Here is a 14,983-nt window from a genome sequence, read left to right as displayed (position 1 = left end):
TAATCAATAGTTTCCAAATGTAATTATTTAGCAAGAAACTTGGTGTTCAGAAGAAAATTTTTATATAGAAAATACCGCATATCTAGTTTAGACCAGCCATCTAGAGTGACGTGGTGGCTTAGGCGTATTTTTTACTTGAAAAACCACTACTCGAAATGATTTACATGTCTTAGAAATATATAATTTGGACAGTGATATTTAAGCGTTAGACATTTCTCTTCCGTTATGCCCCCCTTTCAAGTTAGTCACTTCATATTTTACAGCAGGTGTACAAAGTAATTCTGTGCTTAGTTTTGTAACGTCGTCTTGAAGGAAAAAAATAGTATTGGAGAGCGACTTTAATTCTCACCATACAGGATGTGGCTTCAAAGCAAGCATTCAGATTTTCAATTTAGAAGATAGTTTGAACAATGTTGAAATATAAAAAACAACTAAATGAATAAAAGTAGTACTGGCCAATATATTCCTCTTCAATACTGTCCCACTTGTATATGTTTCTGTTTAAAATGATACAGGGTAGTGCAGTTTTCCCTGTGTGATTGTGCTATGTTACGACCGGCCCTGGGGAGCCAAGCAGGAAGAGTTTGGGGGAGAACCGGTTCTTGACCGACGGTGTCGTCCACCCCCACCTCCCCATTCGGGTTCCTCCTCTCGCCGGGAGAGCTCCGGGGTCTGCTGTGCGTTCGTTACCATGTTTGGTAACATTTTAGGGCGCCGTGACCATATATGGACCTCGTGTTAGGTTGTGCCACTCCATGTGTTGTGAGGTGTGTTTCCCCCTCTCTCGTAACCGAGGTGCCGGAGGCACCGTATTGGCTGACGATGCGGACAGGGCGCCCAGTGTCAACGGCGCGGCGCTATAAAATGCCGAAGACGTTTTGTATCACACTCACTCTTCTCTCTTTGGGTCAGTTGACCACTTCTTCACATGTAAATAAATCTCTGTTGTTCGTTAGGGCGCTTCTTCTCGCTGAATTGTTGGACGATGGATCCTGTGACGGGGCCAGCTACCGAAAACGAGACCGGCAGGACCCGGAGTCACAACAACTGGATGGCAGCGGCGGGATGCTGATAACCCCGAAAGCGACCACTGGACGGAGTGAGCCCGAAGTTCAACAACGGGACGACAGGAGAAGGATGACACGAGCTCATCGACTTCCAAAGGGAATCGAACGGCAGTTCTGAGAGGCACGACGCCGGAGACATGACTGCGAACTGGTTGAGTGCCGGCTTTCTTTGTTAAATTTTACCAGGCATTTACTCTATGTGTTAAGTAAAAGCTGGTAGAGAGGGGCTGTCTTGGTCATTGGGTTAACAGGTAACTTGCGTCAGGCAGAAATTGTGTGATAGCTTGGTTAAGCTCTTTCTGTCAGTGGCGTCAAGGTTAACAGTGGCAGGGCAGGATTCCGTATAAGAGCTTTTTGAAGCTTTATTTGTAGACTAAGTTAACGGAAAACTTGAGGCAAGGCAGGTATCTAGAGCTGTCGTTGGCGTCAAGGTTAATTAGTTGCAGAACAGGAATCTTTGTGGAACAGAGACAGCGGTACTGGAAGCAGCCATGAATCTGAAATCCCTGCGAAAGTCCATGTTGTTGCTACTTGCAAGGGAGTTGAATCTGGAGGTGTCGGACTCTCAAAGAAAGCCAGAGCTGATAGAGGCGATTCTCGCATTGGGGGCGGAGGATGACGAGCTGTCAGAATGTGTCGAGGAGATTCAGGAGAGGAGAGCGGCAAAGGCCGAAAGAAAGGCGGCCGCGGCCGAGGCCGAAAGAAAGGCGGCCGAGGCCGAAAGGAAAGCGGCAGAAGCCGAAGCAGATAAGATGCGAAAGCACGAGCTTGAAATGAAGCGCCTCGAGCTAGAGATTAGCCATAATAGTAGAACAGGAGGCAGCGAGGCATCCGGTACCGCAGAGCGGGTCAGGTTCAAAATGACGGACCTAATGAGATCGTACAAGCTAGGGGAGGACATTGGGCTGTTCCTCGTCAACATTAAGAGAACTTGTGAAAGGCAAGGTTTCAGCCAGGATACATGGCCACAACGCTTGTTGTCCCTACTTCCGGGGGAGGCCTCAGAAGTAATCGCGCGCCTCACGAAAGAGAAGGCTGACGAGTACAGTGAGGTAAAGTCGAGCCTTCTCAAGAAATACAGGTTGTCAGCGGAAGGTTTCAGACAAACATTTCGCAACGCCGTAAAAGAGAACAATGATTCATACCCGCAGTTTGCTTACAAGTTAATGGCCAACATGGGGGAGTGGCTCAAAGAGGCAAAGGCGTATGGGAATCATGATAAGGTGCTTGAGTGTATCGGTCTGGAACAATTCTATCAAAGGTTACCAGAAAAGGTGAGGTTCTGGGTGCAGGATAGACCGGACGTGAACACCGTAACGAAAGCCGCAGAGCTCGCTGAAGAATTCGTTACGCGCCGCGCCCTCGGGGCAAACAGCGAGCCAAACAGGGAAAAATTCCTACTACCGAATAAGGCGCCGTTTAGAAAACAACCGACAAGTCTCGCACAAAAGGGTGAGGAAAACAATTCATCTAACCATGGGGCGTCGGCAGAGGCAAGCAAAAGGAAATTTGAGGCGAGAAAACCGGCTGCTTGTTTCAATTGCCACGAAACAGGGCACTTCGCGAAACACTGCCTGAAAGAAAAGGTGGCCTTTTTATCTATAAATGAAGCCGACGAGAACATGAAGTTTTTAGAGCCCTATATGTACGACCTTACCGTGAACGGCAAGCAGTGTCGGGTTCTTAGAGACTCCGCAGCCACTATGGACGTAGTTCATCCGTCTTTTGTTCAGTCCGGACAGTATTCAGGAGACTGTGCCTGGATTAGACAAGCCGTAGAAGCAAACAGTCAGTGCCTCCCCGTAGCTAAAGTTTTCCTTAAAGGCGCATTTGGTACGTTGGAAACGGAAGTCGCGGTATCGCCATATCTACCCCCTCAGTATCCTTACTTATTTTCAAATAAGTCAGATCAAATGCTGAAGGAGAAAGGTCTAACGTTGGGAGAAGGCATAGTGCAGGCACTGACTAGATCGAAGGCACGTGCGCTGGCTGCGAGAGCAACATTTACTGAGGCAAACAAGCCTCAAATCGACAACGGGCCTGGTTGCGAGTTGGACACCACGGTAACAAATCGCCTTGTGCGAGAACAGGCTGCAGAAGCCGTAGTCGCGGAGGCAACTATTCCTAAAGGGGACGTTGAACCTCCTCCCGAATTGGAAGGGGTCAATTACGCCTCGTTGACCGAGCAAATAGAAAATGCCGTTGCTCCCAAGCCGATTCCTGGTAGTACAGAGGATAGCACAGAGGGTGACACATTCCAGGTACTAGGAAATACAAAAGAGTTGTGTGTCATACCAACTTCGGATAATTTCAGTCGGCTGCTGCAGGTGAGTCCCGCTTCATTAATAACCGAACAAAAGGGGGACCCGACGCTTAAGCAATTCCAGGACAGTTCGAAAGAGGGAATTGCCAAACGAAATGTGAGATTCCAAGAGAGGAGCGGCATACTCTATCGAAAATATCTAGATAGGCGAGGAGTAGAGTTTGACCAGGTAGTCGTACCCCAGGCGCATCGTCAGGATTTGCTTAGTTTGGTGCATGGAGAATCATGGTCAGGCCACTTAGGCGTAAAGAAGACGAAAAATCGTCTTTTACAGGAATACTACTGGCCTGGATGCTTTAAAGATGTAGAGAGGTTTGTAAAATCTTGCGATGTGTGTCAGCGAGTGGGTAAGCCGGGAGATAAGGCGAAATTTTCAATGAAGCTGGTACCCGTAATCACGGAGCCCTTTCGTCGGTTGGTAATTGACACAGTAGGTCCTTTGCCCAAGACAACTTCAGGCTACCGTCACACCCTGACCTTAATCTGCCCAGCTACTAAATTTCCAGAGGCGGTCCCGCTAAAAGAGCGAAGTTCCGTGGAAGTAGTGAACGCACTTATGTCCGTGTTTGCCCGGGTAGGCTTTCCTGCCGAGATACAATCGGACCAGGGCATCATTTTCACGAGTGCCTTAACGACAACCTTTCTAGAGCGGTGTGGCGTGAAGTTATTGCATAGTTCAGTCTACCATCCGCAGTCGAACTCGATAGAAAAGCTTCACTCCGTGATGAAGCGAGTGTTAAGAGCCTTATGTTTTGAACGAAAAACTGACTGGGAAATGTGCTTACCTGCAACGATGTTTGCACTAAGAACTGCACCACATGAGACAACAGGGTTTACGTCAGCGGAACTTGTTTACGGCCGCAGACTGCGATCTCCTCTTCGTATGCTGAGAGAGTCGTGGGAAGGTCAGGGTGATGATCCTGTAGTAGTGGAATATGTCCTCACCTTATTGGATCGTCTAACAACAGCCCAAGAACTGACCGAGAGTGCGATGACCAAAGCACAGCAGAAGGCTAAGCTTTACTACGATCGGACAGCTAAAGCGCGACACTTTGCTGTAGGAGACAGGGTCATGTTGTTGAGGCCCTCCCAAAAGAATAAGCTTGAAGTGCAATGGGTCGGCCCGGCCGAAATTACTCGAAAATTGTCTGACACCAACTATGTGGTAAAATTACCAGGAAGTCGTAAGGTACACCAGGTGTATCATAGCAACTTACTCAAACCCTATAAAGAGAGGGAAGCCATCGTGAACATGACTTTAAATGTCCCGGAAGAGGTACCGGCAGAAATTCCTGAACTAGCTCCCGAATCGGACGAAGTCCCGATCGAGAAAAGAGTTGAGGATTTAGTATCAAAGTCACAGCTGACAATGAAGCAGAAGCAGAAATTACGTGGTCTTTTGACCGAGTTTCAGGACAGATTTGTAAGCGAGCCAGGCCGGACATCCGTCCTCACTCATGACATAGAGCTTACCTCGTCGGAACCGGTAATATCTAAGACGTATCGGGTGTCACCTCGCCGGCTTGAGCTAATAAAAGCAGAGGTTAACAGGATGCTGGAATTGGGCGTGATTGAGCCGTGTGAAAGTGATTACACTTCCCCGTTAATTCTTGTGGAAGTACCCGGCAAAGATCCGCGTCCTTGCGTAGACTATCGTAAGTTAAACCTCATCACCAAGGATCAGACATACCCAATTCCCCACATTGAGGAACGCGTCGAGAGGGTAAGCAGCGCGCAATTTATCTCAACGCTAGACCTAGTGAGAGGTTACTGGCAGGTGCCGCTCACCGAGAGGGCGAGCCGGTATGCTGCATTTATTTCACCATTGGGGACATTCCGACCTAAAGTGTTGAGTTTCGGCCTAAAGAACGCGCCTTACTGTTTTTCAAATTTAATGGATAAGGTTTTGCGGGGTCAAGAGAACTTCGCATTGCCTTACTTGGACGACGTTGCCGTGTTTTCCTCGTCCTGGCCAGATTACTTGGCGCATTTGAGAGCAGTACTGACACGCCTACGCGAAGCAGGTTTAACGGTAAAGGCGCCCAAGTGTCAGCTAGCACAAGCAGAGGTACTCTATCTCGGGCATGTTATCGGTCGAGGGCATCGCCGTCCCTCTGAAATGAAAGTGGCAGCTATCCGAGACTTTCCCCAGCCCCGAACGAAAACCGATATTCGGGCTTTTCTTGGAATAGCTGGTTACTATCGTAAGTACATCCCTAGATATTCCGACATTGCCAGCACTCTTACTGACGCGTTGCGCAAGACCGAGCCCCAAGTGGTCGACTGGGATGAGGAGAAAGAAAAGGCTTTCCGCGTTTTGAAAGCGGCCTTGTCGAGCCAACCTTTGCTTAGTTCACCGGACTACTCGAAGCCTTTCATAGTCCAATGCGACGCTAGTGATAGAGGCATGGGGGCAGTTCTTAGTCAAAGGGATGAGGCGGATGAAGAGCATCCCGTCCTCTATATTAGCCGGAAACTCACCCTTCGCGAGCAGGTTTACAGCGCTAGCGAAAAGGAATGTGCGTGCTTGGTTTGGGCAGTCCAGAAACTGGCTTGTTATATTGCCGGAAGCAAGTTCATTGTGGAAGTGGACCATTGTCCTCTCACCTGGCTACAGACCATGTCCGCTAAGAACGGCCGCCTGCTGCGTTGGAGCCTCGTTTTGCAACAATATACGTTTGAAATACGCTACAAAAAGGGTGTACTCCATGGCAACGCTGATGGCTTAAGTCGATGCCCCTGACGCGAGAGGATGTTTCGAGAACTCATGCATTTTTTTTCCTGACCTAGACAAGAGCTAGTGATTGTTTTTTTACTCTTTTAGGTGCACTTGTTTGAAAACGTTGAAGACACGGCTATCCAGGGTTTTGGGTTCGGTGTGCTTCCAGTGTTGTTGTTTTGTGTCACCTTAAAGTGTGAGTAACATTTTTAATAAATTGTGTATTTCCTTTAATATCAGTTAAAGGGGAAATTGCCTGGTGAAGTTTGGCGGAATTGTCCGGCGCTCACCGGCTTAGTAGTTGTGTTTTCATGTGCGTATGTGATGTCTGTTGAGCCCACAATGAAGCAGGTGTTGCCCTCTACTTCATCAAAGACGGTCGTCACCAAACCGACTGCCGGCGCTGATCTCTCCGGACAGTGGCTGCAAACCTCAGCCCATCGAGATCTTCACCCCCCCGCGCGAGAGACTGTTACGACCGGCCCTGGGGAGCCAAGCAGGAAGAGTTTGGGGGAGAACCGGTTCTTGACCGACGGTGTCGTCCACCCCCACCTCCCCATTCGGGTTCCTCCTCTCACCGGGAGAGCTCCGGGGTCTGCTGTGCGTTCGTGACCATGTTTGGTAACATTTTAGGGCGCCGTGACCATATATGGACCTCGTGTTAGGTTGTGCCACTCCATGTGTTGTGAGGTGTGTTTCCCCCTCTCTAGTGGCAGAGGTGCCGGAGACACCGTATTGGCTGACGATGCGGACGGGGCGCCCAGTGTCAATGGCGCGGCGCTATAAAATGCCGAAGACGTTTTGTATCACAATCACTCTTCTCTCTTTGGGTCAGTTGACCACTTCTCCACTTGTAAATAAATCTCTGTTGTTCGTTCGGGCGCTTCTTTCTCGCTGAATTGTTGGACAATGGATCCTGCGACGGGGCCAGCTACCGAAAACGAGACCGGCAGGACCCGGAGTCTCAACAGCTAGTAGACCAGACTGCCAAATTGCCTGATCATAACAAGGTCGAATATTTTTGTTGGGTTGTAACGCATCGTTTGCTTAATTACTTATCGAGTATATTTAGTAGTCAAGATTACAATGCAGTATGTTCAGAAACCTGTATATACCATGCCGTATCGAAAACATTTTTTTAGCAATGTCCCAAATCGGAGACGCCACATATTTGTGTTCTGCAGACCTATTCGACCTATTTGTGGAAGCGTTGTAACAAGACTTCTAATATATGCATATCTGCGAAATGTAATAAAATGGTGCTCAATACTTTCTATTCCCCTCATCTCCGCGCAGAACTGGCAGATGGGTGATGGCCATATCAGACCAGTCTTGTGTAAAGGAAAGTTCAAAAGGGGCACAAGGCATTGAAATCTTGTGATTGTAATTTCTGCATATCGAGACTGAATTCCCTGAGATTTTCATGTAAATATTAGATGCTGATATTCTGCCCACGTTATTCTTGATTCCATTCCATCAATGCAAATCGCTAGTTTGTTTGTTGGGTCGTGACCTCTTGACTCTCGCACATACACACTTTTGGGTATTGACCAAGAAAACTTGTTGCAGCCTGTGGATGATAACGAAAATAATGAGTACAACTAAATAATAATTGACAAAGAAAAAAATCAAAGAACAGCGGGAAGGTGAAGTGACAAAATTTTATTAATAAAGTTTAGAATAAGAATGAAAGGAAATGAGTGCTAATAACAAATCGAAAATGTGAAATTTTGAGCTGACCAGGCAGTTGAGTTTACCTCGCCCGATCAAACTCGAATGTATGTCCTGCATTTTTTCACATTGAAAATTATATCAGTAGAAGTTTTTATAATATAATAAAGCAGACATCATATGAAAATACGTTTAGTTCTTTGAATAAACTACATACTGCATCAAATACGTTTCTGTGGCCCTGTCCTAAGAAGGAGGCACTAAGACTTGGAACATGTTTTTGGTTAAACTTAATCCTACCTGAGAAAACAGAAAAACTAGAAGTCATTTCCTTACACATCTCGCATTGCTTTTCCCTCCCAATAATTTAAGATTGCGGTGGTAAAGGGGGAATTCCTGTTTTATGAAGCTTCTCGTGAAACATTTTTTTCCCATTCATCTTGTACGAATGTCGCCAGCAAAGCTTTCTCGGTTATTAAACTACCCAACTTCCTATCATTCCTATTAAGCCCTACTATCTCCTAACCTAAAACCTTAGCCTTTACAAAAAGCCTTATTTTAAACGCTGTTCAGTGGACGAGCAGCCTCTACGAGTTCTTTCGAAGAACGATTACGCAAGCCTTTGAAATAACTAAGTAAAAAATTTCAATACCTCTACCACGAAACGCAAGTGCTGATGGGAATATCATGTTGTGAAATGCATGTATTGCTCCCCTTAGCTATACATAACGCCATCAATATGTTTCGCGGTTGTTTACATCCTCTTTCTGACGATGGCTCCAGCGACTTTGTTGAACTGAAGAGAGAGCAGCCTTTGGCGACCACATCTCACTAAAATTTTAGTGTACGCGTTTATACCTGCCTCTTGTTTCGAGAGGCGTTCAGATACACAACACTCTTTCAACAATCAATAAATATTTTTTTGTCATATATACACGTCGTGAACATTTGTCGTATAAAAAGTTCAGAAGATACTGTAATATAACATCGATGTTGTAGACGGCCTGAAGTGGTGAGACGATGCTAAAGTGAGCACAGATGGAAGTCATTGCAGCCTTGCTCTTCAACGGTATCAGCCGGCCAGTATAACACTGGTTGATGTGAAACCCGGGCAAAGCGGTGCCCAGTATACGCCGCCATGATCGAGTTTCCAGGAGAGCACCAGCACGATGACCACAGGCTCAAGAAAACGATGGCGAAAAGTGTCAAGTGGCAAGGGTCCATCGCGGGTCGTGGATGCAGTGCGTGGTGGCAGCGTGTGGGATGAAAATGCACCCGGATCGAGAAGCACTTCATTCGGCAAGGACTGGTCGCGGTGTCTTCCCAGACCGCGACGACGTGAAGAACCTGTAGGTGCTCAAATATCAGACGTCGAGAAGTAAGGTCTTCATACAAAACTTGACCATGTTCGCCAGGCTCTACCTTTGGGAAGCCCACAGTGTCCACTACTACCGCTGTTAGTAACTCGAAACTGCTCGCAGTGGAGCACACAGAGGAGGATTCAGGTCTGGAGTTCTTGGCAAGGACAACGCAACCACTCAGTGGACTAATGGCCGCACTATCCAAGCACAGGTGCATGGTTGGGCAACGTAGATGGACCGCCATTTGTGAGTGGTCTCTTAGTGAATGATGAACAGGAATGTCCACCGTGTTCATTGCATGGAGGACGGCACGGCTGGGTGTAAGCTTCGCCATGGTGGCGGAAAACGTTTCGCACCTGGCGTCACTTTGTGGTTTGGAGTCACTGCTTCTTTGAGCGTTGCCTCTGTGCCTGACTGCTTGATGGAACTCACGGTTGGCTTCGTATTTCTGAGCGGGGAGCTGGAACGACGTGGAACGACAACTTGCTGCAATGGCGGAAGTCCTGGCACGCTCTCACGCGCCGCCAGTGTTAGTTGACTGGGTGCGCGCGGTCAGTCCCAAATAAAATGTATGACATAAACCCACTGAGAGGAATGGGCCATGTGTGGCCTAGAAGCATTAAAATGAAATAGAGCATATTGAAGCTTCAGGTGAATTTTTTTCTGCCCCTACTGATTTTATTTTACCCTAGTAATCAGTACTTTTCAGATGTAAGTATTTTTGCAAAAAACTCAGTGTTCAAAAGAAAATTTTCACATAGAAAATTCCGCATATTTTGGCTAGAGCGGCCATCTAAAGTGACACGGGGGCTTAGCCGTATTTTTTACTTGAATAACCGCTCATCAGAATAGATCGAATGCCTTAGACATAACGTATACAGTGATGCTTTAGCGTTAGATATTTCTCTTCCGGAATGCCTCCCTTTCTAGTTTGTCACTTCATATTTTACAGCACGTGTTCAAGGTAAAGCTGTGCTTAATTCTATAAAGTTGTCTTGTAGATCAAGAAAATAGTATTGGACAGTGACTTTAATTCTCATCATACATGATGTCACTTCAAAGCACGCATTCGTATTTTAAATTTAGAAGATAATTTCAACAATGTGGAATTATAAAAAACAACTAAACAAATTTAAGTAGTACTTAGTAATACATTGCTGATTAATACTTTCCCAATTTGTATATATCGCTGCCTAAAATGATACAGGGTAGGGCAGTTTTCCATGTGTGATTGTGCTAGTTGACCAGACTGCCAAATTACCTGATCATAACAAGCTTCACTATCTTTGTAGTGTTGTAACACATTGTTTGCTTAATTACTTATCACGTATTTTTAGTAGTCAAGATTACAATGAAGTACGTTTAGAAGACTGTATATACCATGCCGTATCAAAAACATCTTTTTGGCAATGTCCCAAACCTGGGGCGCCACATCTTTGTGTTCTGCAGGCCAATTCGGTTTATTTGTGCAAGCGGAGTAACAAGAAGACTTCTAATATATGCATATCTGCGATATGTGATAAAATAGTGCTCAATATTTTCTATTTTTTTCACCTTCACGGAGAACTGGCAGATGGGTGATGGTGATATCAGAGCAGCCTTGTGTAAATGAAAGTTCAAAGGGGGCACATCGCATTTAAATCTCCTGATTGTAACTTCTGCATGCCGAGTCTGAATTCACTGAGACTTTCATGTAAATATTAGATGCTGATATTCTGCCCACGATGTTCTTGGTTCCATTCCATCAATACAAATGGCTAGTTTGTTTGTTGGGTCGTGACCTCTCTGCTCTGGCACCTGCACACTCTGGGGCATTGGCCAAGAAAACTTGTCGCAGCCTGTGAATGATAACCAAAATATTGATAGTCAACCTATAACTAATAATTTACGAAGAAAAAAGTAAAAGAACAGCTTGAGCAGGTGAGTGAAAATTTTCAATAATGAAATACCAGAATAAAAATGAAAGGAAATGAGGGGTAACACCAAACCGAAAATAGGAAATTTCGAGCTGATCAGGCAGTTGAGCTTACCTCCCCCGATCAAAATCGAATGTATGTCCTGCATTTTTTCACATTCACAATTATATCAATAGAACTTTTTATAATGTAATAAAGCAGACATCATAATAAAACACGTTTAGTTCCTTGAATAAGTTACATACTGCATCAAATACGTTTCTTTGGCACTGTCCTAAGACGGAGGCACTAAATCTTGGAACATTTTCTAGGTTAAACTTAAACCTACCCGAGAAAACGGAATAACTAGAAGTCGTTTCCTATAACACATCTCCCATTGCTTTCTCCCCCAATAATTTAAGATTCCGGTTGTAATGGGGAAATTGCTTTGTTTCATGGAGCTTCATGTGAAACATTTTTTTTTCGCATTCATCTTGAGCGAATGTCGCTAGCAACGTTTTCTCATTTATTAAACTTCCCAACTTCCCATCATTTTTATTAAGCCCTACTATCTCCTTACCTAAAACCTTAGCCTTTCCAACCTTATTCCAAACGCTGTGCAGTGCACGAGCAGCAGCCTCTACGAGTTCTTTAAAGGAACGAATACGCAAGCCTGTGAAAGAACTAAGTCACAAATTTATTACCTCTACCACAAAGCGCAAGTGCGGATGGTAATAGCATGTTTTGAAACGCAAGTATTGCTACGCCTAGCTCTGCATAACGTCATCACTCTGTTTCGCGTTTGTTTACATCCTCTTTCTGACGATGACTCCAGCTCCTTTGTTGAAGTGAAGATAGAGCCGTCTTTGGCAACCACATCTCACTAAAATTTTAGTGTCCGCTATTATACCCGCCACTTGGTTCGAGAGGCGTTCAAATACACAACACTCTCAACAATCATTAGAAATTTATCTCAATATATACATGTCGTATTCATTTGTCGTATAAAAGTTTAGTAATATTAGAAGATGCTGTTAAATAACATCGTTGTGGTAGAAGCCCAGAAGTGATGAGAAGATGCTAATAAATGAGCACAGCTGGAAGGCATTGCAGCCTTGCTCTTCAACGGTATCAGCCGGCCAGTACCACTTGTTTATGTGAAACCCGGGCAAAGCGGTGCCCAGTACTCGCCGCCATGATCGAGTTTCCCGGAGAGCACCAGCACAACGACCACAGCCTCGAGAAAACGATGACGAAAAGCGTCAGCCGGTGGCAAGGGTCCATCGCGAGTCGTAGATGCAGTGCATGGTGACAGCGTGTTGGATGAAAATGCGCCCGGTCTGAGAAGCACTTCTTTAGGTAAAATCTGGTCCCGGTGTCTTCCCTGACCGCGACGACGTGAAGAACCAGTAGGTGCTCGAATATCAGACGCCGAGAAGTAAGGTCTTCGTGCAAAACTTGCCCATGTTCGCATGGCTCTATCTTCTGGAACCCCACGGTGTCCACTGATACCCCTGTTAGAAATTCAAAACTGCTCACAGTCGTGTACACAAAGGAGGATTCAGAGCTGGCGTTCTTAGCAAGGACACCGCAACCACTCAGTGGACTAATGGCCGCGCTCACCAGGCAGACGTGCATGGTTGGGCAACGTAGATGGACCGCCAGTTGTGAGTGGTCTCTTGGTGGATGACGAACAGGAATGTCCACCGTGTTCATTGCATGGAAGACGGCACGGCTGGGTGTAAGCTTCGCAAGGTGGCGGAAAACTTTTCGCACCTGGCGTCACGTTGTGGTTTGGAGTCACTGCTGCTTTGGGCGTCGCCCCTGTGCCTGACTGCTTGATGAAACTCACGGTGCTCTTCGTATGTCTGAGCGGGGAGCTCGAACGACGAGGAACGACAACATGCTGCAATGGCGGTCGTCCTGGCATGCTCTCACGCGCCGCCAGTGCTAGTTGACTGGGTGGCGCGGTCGGTCCCAAATAAAATGCATGACATAAACCCACTGCGAGAAGAGGGCTATGTGTGGCATAGAAGCGTTAAAATGAAATAGAACGAAAGGTGATCTTTTTCCTTCCACTTCTGATTTTATTTTATTTTTGTAATCAATATATTTCAGATGTAATTATTTTACAAGAAACTTATTGTTCAAAAGAAAATTTTTCTTATATAAAATACCGCATATTTTGGATAGAGCGGACATCTAGAGTGGCGCAGGGGCTTAGCCGTATTTTTTACTTGAAAAACCGCTTATCGGAATATATTGAATGTCTTGCAAATAATTAAGACAGTGATACTTTAGCGTTAGACATTGGCCGTATACATTTCTTGAAAAACCGCTCATTGGAATAGATTTAATTTCTTGGAAAAAATTTAGACAGTGATAAATTAGCGTTAGATATTTCTCTTCGGGTTGCCTACCCATCAAGTTAATCACTTCTTATTTTACGGCAGGTGTTCAAGATAAACCTGTGCTTCATTCTGTAATGTCGTCTTGTGGGAAAAAAATAGTATTGGAGAGCGACTTCAATTCTCACCGTACAGGATGTGGCTTCAAAGCAAGCATTCATATTTTAAATTTAGAAGATAATTTGAACAATGTTGAAATATATAAACAACTAAATAAGTAAAAGTAGTACTGGGTATTATATTTCTGTTTATTACTCTCCCAATTTGCATATGTTGCTGTTCAAAATGATACAGGGTAGTGCAGTTTTCCCTGTGTGATTGTGCTAGTAGATTAGACTGCCAAACTACCTGAGCATAACAAGCTCGAATAACTTTGTAGGATTGTAAAGCATTGTTTTCTTAATTACTTAATTACTTATTGAGTATTTGTTGTGGTCATCATTACAACGAAGTACGTTTAGAAGCCTGTATATACCATGTTACATCAAAAACAACTTTATGGAAATGTTTCAAACCTGAGACACCACATATTTGTGTTCTGCAAACCTATTCGGCCTATTTTTGGAAGCATTGTAACAAGAAGACTTCTAATATATGCATATCTGCGAAATGTAAAAAAATGGTGCTCAACACTTTCTATTCCCCTCTTCTCCGCACAGAACCGGCGGATGGGTGATGGCGATATCAGACCAGTCTTGTGTAAATAAAAGTTCAAAAAGGGTACAAGGCATTGAAATCTTGTGATTGTAACTTCTGCATGCCGAGACTGAATTCCCTGAGATTTTCATGTAAATAATAGATCCTGATATTCTGCCCGCGTTGTTCTTGATTCCATTTCATCAATGCGAATCGCTAGTTTGTTTGTTGGGTCGTTACCTCTCTGCTCTGGCACATACACACTCTGGGGCATTGGCCAAGAAAACTTGTTGCAGCCTATCGATGATAATCAAAGTAATGATCGTCAACCTATAACTAATAATATACTAAAAAATTAAAAGCACACTGGGAGCAGGTGAAGTGAGAAAATTTAAATAAAATAAATTAACACAATAAAATGAATGCAAGTGAGTGGTAATACCAAAGCGAAAATGGAAAATATTGAGCTGACCAGGCAGTTGGGTTTACCTCGCCTGATCAAACTCGAATGTATATCCTGCATTTTTTCACATTGACAATTATATCACTAGAATTTTTTAAAATATAAAAAGCAGACATCATATTAGAATACGTTTTTTCCTTGAGTAAATTACTTACTACATAAATACGTTTCTGTGGTCCTGTCCTAAGACGGAGGCACTAAGACTTGGAACATTTTCTTTGTTAAACTTAAACCTACCTGAGAAAACAGAAAAACTAGAAGTAATTTCTTAACACATCTCGCATTGCTGTTCCCTTCGAATATTTCGGATTGCGGTGGTAATGGGGAAATTCCTGTTTCATGAAGCTTCGCGTCAAAATTTTTTTTTCGCATTCATCTTGTACGAATGTCGCCAGCAAAGCTTTCTCGGCTATTGAACTACCAAACTTCCCATCATTTTT

This window comes from Rhipicephalus microplus, chromosome X (genome assembly GCF_043290135.1).
Source record: "Rhipicephalus microplus isolate Deutch F79 chromosome X, USDA_Rmic, whole genome shotgun sequence".
NCBI lineage: Eukaryota > Metazoa > Arthropoda > Arachnida > Ixodida > Ixodidae > Rhipicephalus > Rhipicephalus microplus.
This window is presented reverse-complemented; position numbering follows the sequence as displayed.